Source organism: Lycorma delicatula, chromosome 3 (genome assembly GCF_047948215.1).
Source record: "Lycorma delicatula isolate Av1 chromosome 3, ASM4794821v1, whole genome shotgun sequence".
NCBI lineage: Eukaryota > Metazoa > Arthropoda > Insecta > Hemiptera > Fulgoridae > Lycorma > Lycorma delicatula.
In genome coordinates, this window is record NC_134457.1 from 123,484,127 (window position 1) to 123,498,012 (window position 13,886).

Sequence of the window (13,886 nt, forward strand, 5' to 3'; positions counted from 1 at the left end):
TTCCCTTTTTACAAGGTTTTTTTGACAAAGGTTGATTAGCATAGAATGTAAAGAAATATAAATTACTTTTTACAGAATAGCTGAAATGCAGAGAATGCTCAAATGCAGTCTTTGAAATATCTGTGGAGTAGGAAAGTTTCATAATTTTACCTATCACATTACATTATATTTTAGCCGTAATATTTAATTTCAACCTAATCTAAACATTAATTATAACATCAATATTTATAATACATATTATAAGTTTTAGATGTTCTCCTAATGCTATACAAATAATTTATTTTGTTTAGAAATAATTCCGTCATTCAATGCACGGTATCTCACAAAGCATCTGGATTCATAATATTTATCGATAAGTTTTTTTCGCGATTCTATCAAACAGTTGTCTATTTTTTTTTTCTTTTTGTAATAGAATAAAGAAGACAATATTGATATCAGGGTTAAACACAATATTTTTACGCTTTCAGTGACTGTTAATAGATAGATAGCTTCTACTAGTGGGGATGCCTAATAGAAAATTCTGTATCAGAACTTAAACTGGTAATATTTTCGTTGACTGTCCCAAATAGAAGTAAAGATTAATCGTAAATAAAAATTACTTTTTTCCAACTGCTTCAAAATAAAATTAAATAAGCTTATGCACTCTCTTTTGTATTTTGATTTTTAATGGTTGTGTATGAAATTAATTATCCTTAAACGAGCCTATAATGAGATAGCCATTAATGCACAGATGCAAAGTAAGTTACGACACGACCCTTGACAAATGGCGTAAACTTGGGTAGAGTGCACACCAAATTTTTTCTATGGCTGAGAAAATATTGAGATTATTGATTTAAATCAATGTCGAAACACATCGTTTATGGTTTTTTTATTAAAAAAAAAAAAAACAAACAATTATACAATACATTTCTGTGGCAATAGGTTATTAGTCATAAGTTCTTCCTTTTCCTTAATTTCGATCGGTGTTAACAGATATTTCTTCCTCAGAATCCAACATAATTAACAAAAGGATAGACAGTGTAATATAGAAACATAAGTTACCTATTTTGGTGTACTTTCAAATTAAACCCTCTGCTTGCTAACTACTAAACTGAATAAAATCAAAGTAAAAAAAAAAAAAATAGCTGATACATTAGACTATACCTACTTATGATTGTTCAATGGCTGAAAAGAGTAAGCTTTTTATTATCATAATGAAAATCTGTTTAATAATGACCCTCATTACGAACATATTCCAGCCGCGTAATTCAAACGTTATAATATAGTGTAGTCGTACAAAAAAAAATTATTATGTTAAGACCACATATATAATCAACCAATAAAGTAAATAAATTGATTGAATAAATAAAAGCGATGTTAAAAGAATATGGTGTAATTATTAATTTTGTCAGTATGCTTCTATGACAGTGTAATGCTGTATGCTTCTAAACGCTGTCATTTTTAGATACTATGTATCTCTCTTCTTTTTTTTGTGGGGGAAAATTAAACATTTTTCATCGAAAATTAATTTTATTTACAATCGCCAATTAAAGACTTGGCTATAATTAAATATTAGGAAAAGATATTTATAACAGGAAATTAGTACCCATTATACCGAAATTGATTTCAGTAAAAGAGTATTCTATAGATGTTTTTTTATAAAAAGAATGAATGAATAATTAGATGATATTAGAATAAATGAACTGCTATTGATAAGAGTAAACAATACAAATGATAAAAAAATAAATTTACAAAATCGTGGAATATGTGTGACAGAAAAGTAATTTAATAATTAATTTATCGTACTGAACAGACGGTCAAGTATTCTTTTTAATCTGAACTAGTCTGGTAGGGTGAACTCTAAATTATAGTTAAAATAACATGTTAACCAGTTAGTTTAATGTTTAATGCTTTAAAATTGAATTATTTTTTTGTACTGTTTTTGTTCTCTACACACATGATGATACCTGACACTTGTTTAATGAATCAATTTTAATGTACCATGGGTCAATTGTGATCATTTAAAAAATTTCGAATGAAATCATTGGATAATTTTAATATTTGATTTAAATGGATAATTTAAATAAATTTATTATTTTTCGATTTTTGTAAAAGATTAAGTAAAATTTGTTATATGAACACATGTCATGCTATATAACATAATTCCCTCAATAAGTAGTTTAATAATTTTACTATTTTAGTTAATATTACTACGCCATCCTCAGGAACGAGTAATATAATTTATAAATGTTTACTTCACATATCTATAATTTTAATGAAACAAATTTTAAAGTAAATATAACAATTGATCGTCAAGGGGTTAAAATAAATACAAATTAATTAGTAAGAAGGTCACAATTGTTTTGCAGAATGTTAATCAAGACTTACTTAATCACGCCTAACACATTTCTTTGATGTAATTTAACGAAAAGGGAATCTAGATTTATTTATTAGACAGAGAATATTGACAATATTAAACATAGAAGGTGTGTGAGAAAAGTAATGAGATTAGTTACACTGCGAGCGATCTGGCAACCCTGTGTCTACCATTCTGTGCTAGACCGGTTTGTTCATCCCTTCCACATGCTCAGTACGAGTTGGTTGCAACTCCGTTCAACCAACACATTATTTTTGACAGCGCCATCAGTGAAATTGTGTTTTCGTTGTGTGCTACGAAAATGGAGCATCGGAATTTAGAGTAACGTTGTACAATCAAGTTTTGTGTTAAACTTGGGGAATCCGCGAGTGTGACCTTTGAAAATTTTAAACAGGTCTATGGGGAACATTGCTTATCAACAGCACAAGTTTTCCGCGGGCACAAATCATTTTTGGAAGGCCGAGAACACGTTGAAGGTCAACCTCGCTCGCTCAAGGAGACCTTCAACTTCAAAATTTGACGAAAACGTTGAGCGTGTGAGAGTTATTGTGAGATCAGACCGTCGTTTAACAATAAGGATGATGAGTGAACAGTTAAATTTAAACATTTTCACCGTACATCAAATTTTGACAGACGAAAGGTTTATGCGAAATTGGTGTCGAAAAACCTCACAATGGAACAGAAGGACAATTGAAGAAACGTGTGCATTGAGCTTCTTGAGAGGATTGACAATGACCAAGAATTCTTCAATCGTGTGATGAATCCTGAATATTTGAGTACGATCCTGAAACAAAGCGGCAAAGCGAAGAGTGGCACATTCCATCATCCCCTCGACCGAAAAAATGTCGAATAAGTATATCAAAGATCAAAACCATGATGATTTACTTTTTTGACAGTAGGGATATCGTGCATATAGAATTTGTTCCTCCAGGGCAAACTGTCAACCAAGTATTTTATAAAGGTGTCCTTGAAAGGCTCAGGAAAAGAGCGATTCGCGTGAGATCAGATATTGCAGACAAGTGGATACTTCATCATGACAACGCCCCGTGTCACACGGTCATCTCCATCAGGTAATTTTTTACTTCAAAATGCATTCCTACGAGTCCTCAACCCCCATATTCACCTGATTTTAGTCTTTGTGACTTTTTCCTTTTCCCGAAATTGAAACATGTCTTAAAAGGACGTCATTTTGGAACTCTGGAGAACATTCAAAAGACTGTGACGGCCCAGTTAAAAGTCCTATCAGTTGAAGCCTGCCAGCGTTGCTACCAGTAGTGGGAACAACGACACCGCCTGTGTATAGCTACCCATGGGAACTACTTTGAAGGGGATAATATTGTTGTTTGAAAAAATAATAACTTTGGTAAGTAAAAAGTCAGTCTTATTACTTTTCTCACACACCTCGTATGTATTATATTTATATATAAATTATATTTCAATTATATTTATTATATAAATATATTGATATTTATTAAACAGAGAATATATATATAAAACCTTTATTTAAGTAATATTAATACATAACTTAGATAATATATTACACAGAACGTAATCATAGGTAACATTTTTTATGCACTACGAATTTCTTTCTATTGATCATAAATGAAATAAAGAATTATAACCCTTTAGCGAATGTAACCTTGCCTGAAGAAAAATATTTATTTTAATTACGTACCGTAAATTTATCTAGAGGTTAAAGAACATAGAAAGGATAATAATCAATCGGTGTAGAAACTAACACATTTTACTTTTATTCATTTACCAATTTTTAAATTTTTAAATTGTGCTGCTATTTTTGGTTCCCTTAGAGATCAAAGTCTGCTTCGTGTTCCAGTTGCTACCTCTAGCATTGGACAATAACGACACGTTTAATGAATTCATGTAGATAAACTAGCACTAACTTACATGTTCTTTTATTTTATATTTCTTCCAACTGCATGTACAGGTTCTTCATCGAAACCGAGTTTCCCACTTCTACTGGTCAAAGTAGTTTTACAAATTCTACCCTTCAATTGTGTTTTTGCATTGAATAATATGTAAACCAATACTGAAATAAAATGTAACAGTATGTATCTGACCACTTCAAAATGGACTCTTTCCAGGACTCTAAGTCCTGGACCATTTCATTTACTGGACTATAAGTGGGTTACTAATTTTGACGATTTGATATCAGATTATGTTAATTATTATACATTAATTAATATATATATATATATATATATATATATTAATTACTATATATTAATCAGTATGTGTATATCGCATTATACAGAACGATCGGAAAGTTGCTGTGCCCTGGAATTATCGAATTTTCTTTATTATTAATTTGTATTTTTATTTCATTATTTTATAGAAATGGATACTACAATAACTTGAATAGTTTCTAATAGGTGTTGGAAATGACCTCCTCTAACATCAATACTAAACTGCACATGTTCTTGTTCGTTTTCAAACACTTTAACCAGCTGATCTGCTGGAATGTCTCGTACGTATGTCGTTATTGCAATCTTTAGTTCGTCAATGTTGCGTAGTCTGTAGCGATACCCTGCTTGTTTCGCTACCACCCATAGAAAGTAATCTGGAGAAGTCAGATCGGACAATCATGTAGGCCACAAAATGATTCGTTCACCAGACATTTCGTAAAAAAGTTATTACCTGTTAATTGTGTGCGCTGTGGTACCATCTTGTTGTACTAACCGTGATCGATTTCCACTTATGTTAACTGACTAATTAAGTTTGTTAAAACAGCACAGTAACGATCACTATTAAGTGTATTTTCAAAAGAGATTGGACTTGGAATGCGCTTTCTACTCGCATCGACCCAGACTGCAATTTTCGCTTCGTGTAAAGACTGTTCGTGTAATTCATGGGGGTTAGTTTTAGACCAGTCGTGTATTTTTTGAATTAATATATCCTCCCAGATGAAATCACGCTTCATCTGTAAAAAACGCAATATCAAGAATACCTACGAAATGTTGGTCAATAAAACGTTTAAACTTTGACAATAATTTAGTCTTTTGACACGATCTGTAGGTTTCATTACACACGTGCGTGCGCGCGAACACACACATTTAATTTTAGGAGAAAAGTTGCAGTTCGTTTCTTAGAACTTAAAGTGCGCTAGTGTGTCCGATATCTTGCTGCTGTGCTAACTTACGTATTGAATTACTTGGAATTTTGGTTATAGTATACGAAATATCAAGCAGTTTCTCTTGTTAGTTTAATTTAGGCGGTCTTTTTCTTCTTCGATAAGTGTCTTCAACAGAGCCTATTGCCCTAAAGTTTTCGACAAGAGTTCGAACTGCTTTTCAGTGAGGAACGGAAAATGAAATGACAGTTTGAAAACTTTTTAGAAAATCTGTGCTTCACTAAATCAGTGTACTTGTCATTTTTACGAAAGGCGTGTTTAACGAGAAAAATGCGTTTCCCTACCGAAAAAACCGTTACTTTCTCGCAAATATTGATTCCAATAAACGAAACAACACGAAATAAAACGAAGTACGTTCAATCACAACTCAACTAACATCTTGTTTTATTATTGAGCAACCCCTAAAAAAGAACCCACAGGATAATCAACCTGACGCCGAAAGAACAGAATGCACCACATACTTCTAAAGCATAATAATGCACAGCGACTTTTCGAACGCTTTGTATTATTATATATACTATTCTATATTATATTTTTAATATACAGAAAAATTCACGAAGAATGTAACATTCTTTCTAGACATGTTCTAGTGGTGAAAATAAAGAAGAAACAAACGTAATTTTGTAAACGCTTCGTTAGCGAGTGTCGGCTGGTAAAATATTTCACCTTGATTTCTTCAGCTTCAGAAAACTAAAAAAACTGTAATTCTTTGGAACCAAATTAAGTGGTAAATGTAGTAGTTTTAAATGGAATCTTACCTGAAAAATTGAAAAAAAAAAATAGGTCCAAGAACTCTATCTTTCGAATTATTTGAGAAAATTGAGCTAAAATATTGGGTTCGAAAAACACACAATTTTATGTTTGGCGTAAAATACCATTGTTTAATGGGTGAGAAACACATAAAAGCCTTAAAAATAACTTATAGAAAATCTGGTCTGAGTAAAATGGAATGAATGAAAGAGTCCTGAAAAAAATGAATAGTAAATAACTAGTAAGAATTTCGAAGTTTATTAAAAACAAAACATACTAAAATGTGGCAGATTTTATGTAGCAAAGCAAGAAATTCATCAAAGAATTTCAAATTGGAATACTTCAGGACAGAACCTTTACTTCAGTATTTCAGTGCTTTCATATCACTGAATCATTGCCTTCTTATTCATATACTGCTAAAAGGCAAGAACATCCTGTCGAGGAAAAAAACGTAATTCAGCACACTGATCAAAGCCCGGATATCAGTACCAAAATAATTTCTTACCGCACTGGTTTAACACAATGTAAGGTATGGCGGATACTTCAGAAGATAAACTCCATTCTTTTAAATTGCAAAAGGTACAAAATTTACTTCGTAGAGGTCTTGCACTTTAAATTTTTGACAATAGATTCTGGACAATGTAAATAACGTAGATTCTACTTTGTTTACCGATGAAGCTACATTTACTCTAAATAGAATTTTTAATAACAAAACAGTCACATATGAAATTACGAAAATCCACCAGGCACCATCAAAACCGGTTACCAGCACAGGTTCTACGTAAAACCTTTTGTGCAGTATCACAGGCAACAGAATTCTGAGACAAATTATTTTCACTGAAAATATTTCGTTCGAGTTGCAGAATAATTTGTCAGATATCGTATTGGAAGATATTCCTTTGATACCAGGAAGGCAGATGATTTTCCAGCAAAATTGGACAACTCTACACTTTTCTCTAGTTAGAAAACACATAAAGGCGCAACACAACTGGCCTCCAAGGTCGCCTGACTTAACATTTATGTATACTACCTGTGGGGCCATTTGAAATCATTAATACATGAACAAAAGTGTAATAAAATATAAAAGTTAGTTATTTGAATTCTCAGTGCGGTACAACCAATACAAAACAATCCTGCTGGAATACAGAAATCCACCAAGAACAGTGTTCGTCAGAGTACTATATCCACAGTGGCGGAGGACATTTTTAGCAATTTATCTAATTGTTTGTAGGATTTGTTATTTTGTTTGTACTTGAATTTTTATTTTTTTAATCTATTAAATTCTCTTGTTTTGTAATATTGTAAATTTTGTTTCATTTCATACCTAGTTAATATTTGCAACATTTTGATAAGTTTTTTTTTAATTAACTTAAAAATTCTTACATTTAGTTTCTCTGAACTTTATTCACATGATTTTGTTCAGAATCTAATTTTCTTTAAGTCTGTTAAAAGTTTCATGGGTTTGTTATCCATTTACCAATGCTATCTTATGTCAAACATAAAAAAGTGTGTTTTTCGACAGCAATTGTTTGTATTTTAACCCAGATTTCTCAAAAATACAGTTCTGAGACAAATTATTTTCAGTTGCTCACGTCATATTTCATATAAAACCACTAAAATCACTCCTTAATTTGGATCCAAGAATTACAGTCTTACTTAACTTTACCCGAGATGCATAAATCAGGGCAAAATCACTCAACAACCGACCTCGCTAACGAAGCGTTCTGAACCTATTTTTATATGAACTTTTATTTCCTTATTAGAACATGTCCTGAAAATTTATTACATTCTTCATAAATTATCCTTCAATGTTTAAAGAATGTAATTGAATGTATTTAATTTCTTTTATCTATGGTTTTGCTTTTCCTCTCTTAAATTATGATGTAAGATAATCTTACTATAAGCAACTCATTTTAAAGGAATTTTATGATAAAAATCTGGATTAACGTCTAATAGAAAGTACTTGTTGTTTTTCCTGTTTAGCCTCCCGTAACTACCGTTCAGATAATACTTCAGAGGATGAATGAGGATGATATGTATGAGTGTAAATGTAGTGTAGTCTTGTACATTCTCAGTTCGACCATTCCTGAGATATGGTTAATTGAAATGTGGTTAATTGAAACCCAACCCACCAAAGAACACCGGTATCTTCGAGCTAGTATTCAAATCCGTGTAAAAATAACTGGCTTTACTAGGACTTGAACGCTGGAACTCTCGACTTCCAAATCAGCTGATTTGGGAAGACGCGTTCACCACTAGACCAACCCGGTGGGCTAATAGAAAATACATAAGTGGAGTTTACCGAACTTGAGTCGTAAATTGAAAAGATACTCGTAAATAGTCATAAATTCATTTTCCCATTGAAAAATATATTTACATTATCAGAATTATTTTCTCATAAAATATTAAGGTAAATTAAATATAACAATGTTTAAGTGAATGTTTATAACAGGCTATAAAGTAAATCAGATAAGAGTAGACTTTTCCAACCACTTGTCTTGGAGAAAGCTTATTCTACTGTATCATAATTTAAAGAACAGGAAAAATAAATTTATGAGAATTTATGAATGACGTTTTATGATAATTAAATTGAAGCAAATTTTATGTTTGGATTTTTGCCAATTAAATCGATTTAATACATTTTTATGCATTTATACATTTTTATTTTAGGATACATCCGAAAACAATAAGATAGACATGATGTATTTTGTACAAAATTAAGGGAAAAAGTTGAAAATCAGTTACCATTAAATCACGCCTACCAGACAGCTTAGGATGACGTCCATGTAATCCACTTGATCAAGAATGTTTTGATAAACCAAATTAAATTCTTATATTCTCTAGCGTGTATGATTTTTTTCGTTAAAATAAACAGAATGATCTTTAATGATTTAATTACACTCAAGAGTTTATGAACTCTTACAGAATATTTTACCCATCCGCTCTCAGTAGTATCCGTGGGGTGATAATATTTTCAAGTGCCCCCGGGGCACCGCTCGGAAATTGGGGAGGAGGTGCGATGTGGTTCCACCATAATATCTCGGCAACCGCTCGTTTGATTTTCATGATTTCAACGGCGTACTTATCAACAGGTCAAGCGCTAACTGTTTAACACACCGGGTACACTCTTGAACGACCGGATCTTGGTTATCCAGAAATCGTTTAGCCGTATGTTTTGATTGCATTCACCCACCGTAAAAAGTACCAATCCGATCTTTCGCTAAATACACTCAAACCTGTGCGCTAACGCAGCTGTAAAGTATAAAAATATGAAGACTAAAAAGTAGAAAATAAAAAATATGTAAAAAATATTAAAACGTCACTAAATTACACGCACTAACATGTAACAAATAATTTTAGAACGGTATCTCAGAATGGATTTGACAACAAGCTTTGATGGTAATACGTAAGATTATATGAAAATCATCAGATTAAAGTTGGATGTTCTTGCCAATTTTATCATAAGCGTGATGAATGGCCTAAAGAGTGGGGTCCCGCGGCATCCCACTTGAAGCTATGACTTTTACATAATCTTACACATCACAATCAAAGCTTGTTATCAAATCCATTCTTAGATACCGTCCTAAAATTAGTTTTTACATCTTAGTGCCTTTAATTTAATGATGTTTTAAAATCTTTTTTTACATATTTTTTATTTACTTATGTGATTGTTTTTCTTCATAAAATAATGAACTATAACTAAAACGTAGGCACTGGAATGTCCCGATCACTAGCGGAGAATACAGATTCGTTTGTATTAAATTCCAGAGTTAAATTTCTAATTTAACTTTTGTTATATCAATTTTCATCTAAAAAAAAAAATATTTTTACACAAGAAGTAATTAATTTTGGACACCTAATAATCCCATTCCGAGACGCTACCAGCCAGAGCAAACCGTCCGGAGGGCCTAGCTGCGAAGGTGTGTCGTAGGCCCGTCCTAAAGCTAGTACTTTAATAAATAAATAGTTCAATAGAGAAGAAAATAATATAAATTAAATTTTCATATTTAAAATAATATGATAATAAAATAATAATAATAAATAAATAAAATGATATGATAATTTATAAAATATGTATCCGACTACTTTGTAAAGAGCAATTCTAGAGGCAATTATTTTTTTAAATTTTTTGATGGCGCGTCAAGTAAAAAGGTTTGTCAGTCGGACAGAGGGGGATGGTGAATAGAACGGCCAGCTGTCTTCCTTCGCTTCTGATTGGCTACTGTCGGACAGTACTGATCACGCGATGGTACAATTTAAATACAATCCTAAACGTAACTGTCATTGCTAGTAACAATATTAATCGCCTTATTTCTTTTACAGACGTTCCATATAATTAAATTAGATGAAGATTTGTCTGTTATTTTATATTTATTAAATTTTATTTAAAATAATAAATTTCCTTTAATTTTAATAAATATATTAAAACTATTCGAATAATTTTTATCCGTTTGTTATGGTAATTTATAAACACAAATTTTAATATTACGTAACAGAACAAATTTTTCCAGTTTTATTTACATACGCCAATTTTTACAGATTATTACGCACTTACTAGTCTCACAACAGTCTTAGTTTTTAATATGATAGAATATTATAAACTTATTTATAAAATAAAAAAGTGTTTAAAAATAAAACAATTACTCAAAACGTTTAATTAACTCGGATTATATTTAAGTTTATAATAATAAAAGTAACAAAAGGCCAGATAAATGAAATAATGTTGCCTTAGATGCAATAAACAACCCACATTTGTGTAAATCTTTTATCTTTATAAGAACAAAATATATAATGTTATACTTCAACACGCATCAAGTAAACCGTTTGTCGACCGACCTCCTACATCGAATAACTACATTTCGTCCGAAAGGTCCCGGGTTTGAATCTCATCTTATCATAATTCTCTTAAATATTATAAGAAAACAATTAAAGGAATAAATATAGCCAAATCAAACTTAATTCTTATTTCTGTTATATTTTTTATGTACTATCCACTGATTCTATGAAATTAAATTATTTCATAAAGTAATAAAAATTATTTCTCACTTTGAGAGAAGAGTAATCCCATCTACATTTTTTAAATGTTCATCACCGCATCGAATTTGTAATGTTAATGTTGTTACAACTTTTAATTGAGAAAATAACTTATAAATGATGGAAAATGTTAAAAAAATAATAATTTTATAAAATTTAATCTCTCTCTCTCTCTCACTCTCTCTCTCTCTCTCTCTATATATATATATATATATATAATGATAAAGGAGGAAAAGGACATAATTTGGGAACTGATTCTAGAGTTTGATATGAGGAAAAAGTTAATACAAACACATGTTCGAAAAGCTTTGTTATTGATTTACGTCTACCAAATTGCTAACGAGAGTGAGGAATGAAGCCGTTTTCCGTTACACACTTCACTTAGCTAAATAGTACACGTTTTTGTATAACAATGTACTAACTTACTGAAATGGAAATGGTGTTCAGTAGTACAATTGATATTTTCATTTCAGAGAGAGAACAGTTCTTATTAGTGCCATCTATACCACAGACGGTTAAAATTTATCACAATCATAAGAAAAAATGCGACAAATTAATGTGCTCTTCTTCAGGAAACGATGTATTGTATACAGTTTCCAGTCTGTATGGAATGTATAGTAATTAGGTCTGTTGAGTTATTCTACCAAAAGATTATTTCTTTCTTAAACAGCACTTTTACAAAATTAATAACAAATGTTATATTTTAATCTTCCTTTTTTTCATAAAATGAACAACAATTTTGTAGAAAAAATTGAACTAGAGAGTTACAAATTAAAGATTATACATTTTAAGTATGTAAAATTAGAATGAATTACTTGTAAATTATGCATATGTAAATTGCATATTATTTTTATGACTAATTCCAGCGTAGACCTTTCTTTATACGTCCGATAATGATGCTTTTTCCTCATAAATTTGTTTTATTACTTAAAAAATGACAGTTTTTATGAACGAAAGAAAAAAAAATCAAGGAAAAGTGCAAAAAGAGGTTTGATATTGCTCCAGTAGTAATAGACGAAGAAAAATGTAACGCTGCCTCTCTACTTTTTAAGTATTATGTTGGGTTATATGAATAGTCTGGTTTGATTAAGGTAGATTTGTTTTTTTTTTTTTTTAGTAGTATCTTTGTAAATAAAAAGTGAAAATAAATAAAAATATCTAAAAAAAAGAATAACTTCTGTAGTCTATTGTACGGTTAAATTAAAAAAATGTAGTGGCATGAACTTGACATTTTTGAATAAATTATTTTTCTAGGTTAGAAACGCAATATTATTTTATAAACTACAAATATTGCTTGGAAATTGAAATTAGTAAAACTAAAAATTAATTTAATTTATCATCGCATCGATGATAAAGGCGTACTTGTCTTTTATATCTAAGTTCTGAGGTTCGATTCTCGGCTTGGGCCCAGAAAGTGTGTAACGGATTGGTCTCTAACTGATGATTTAAGACTAAAGATTTTTAGATTATCTAAAATATTAATTTTATATTAAAATAATTATTTTTAACACATTAACCGTACTTTGCTTACCTCAGTATATAATACCTTAGTGTGTGCAATAAATTTTGACTTACCACTTAATTATTTATTGCCCGATTAACGTAAAATATAACCAAGCATGTAACTTGTTTCATTTTTGTTTGTTTACTTTCACGATTCTACTTGGCTAGTAATAGAAACAGTAAACAATATTAGAAACGTTTGCATATGATATAAAGAAATAGATGAATATTAATTTATTTTGTAAAAATAAGCGGGTGCAAATAGTATTCTAACCAAAAAATTGTTTTCATTACGTGGTAAATATGGTTAAATCAGGCAAGCAAAAATAATAACACGAATTATAACTACAAACAGTTATATTAAAATAATATTAATGTAAAACAGACTTACCTCAATCAATAATGGAATCACGTACCTAAATTAAAAACGTGTAAGACATAATGAAACTAATTAAACAAAAGTAGCCGTTAGCACGAGGCCCTAACTCAAACTGCGTACGTTGCGCCATCTATAATTTCTTCCAACCCGAGACCGACTGCAGGATTCGATTAAATTCGTTATGTTGTCACGTAATTTCTCTGTCGCTCCCCATCCCAGCAATGACCGTCCAAATAAACAACCGATATAGTCTACAGTCTCAGCAAAATAAATTATGATAATAATCGCGCCCTCTAAAATTATTTCCAATAGTTTCACCTCTCATAATATTAATGACAACCGATCGACCAACAACTACAGGTTGTTGGTCAAATTAATAAAAAATTATTAAAAAAATAAAAAATTATATATTATTAAAAAATAAATATTTTTCAAATTTGATAATTTATAACTATACAAAATAATAAATAAAACCTAATTTTAATTTTAATTTATTTTCACGTTAACAAAAGAACGTAACCAACGATACCCAATCGGGTAATGATGAGGTTTTCAATTATTTCTTTTTACCTAAAATTCAATTTACAGATATAATTAAACCAACGCATACTTTATAATTGCACTTAGACGTAAAAAACCACTCGTTCATAATTTTTTTCCTTAATAAATATTGTTTTTTTTCTTTTAATATAAAATCAGCAGTTTAAAAGACTTAA

The 13,886-nt window shown here is 30.4% G+C and overlaps 1 protein-coding gene across 1 annotated transcript in view; it reads right to left on the bottom strand.

The window, feature by feature from the left end:
• Positions 1-13,302, bottom strand: part of LOC142320972 (uncharacterized) — an 87,335-nt gene extending 74,033 nt beyond the window's left edge. Inside the window, exon 1 of the mRNA XM_075358969.1 lies at positions 13,183-13,302. The gene's annotated coding sequence lies outside the window, so the exon portion shown is untranslated. The remainder of the gene's footprint in view (positions 1-13,182) is intronic.
• Between the last annotated feature and the right edge of the window lie 584 nt (positions 13,303-13,886).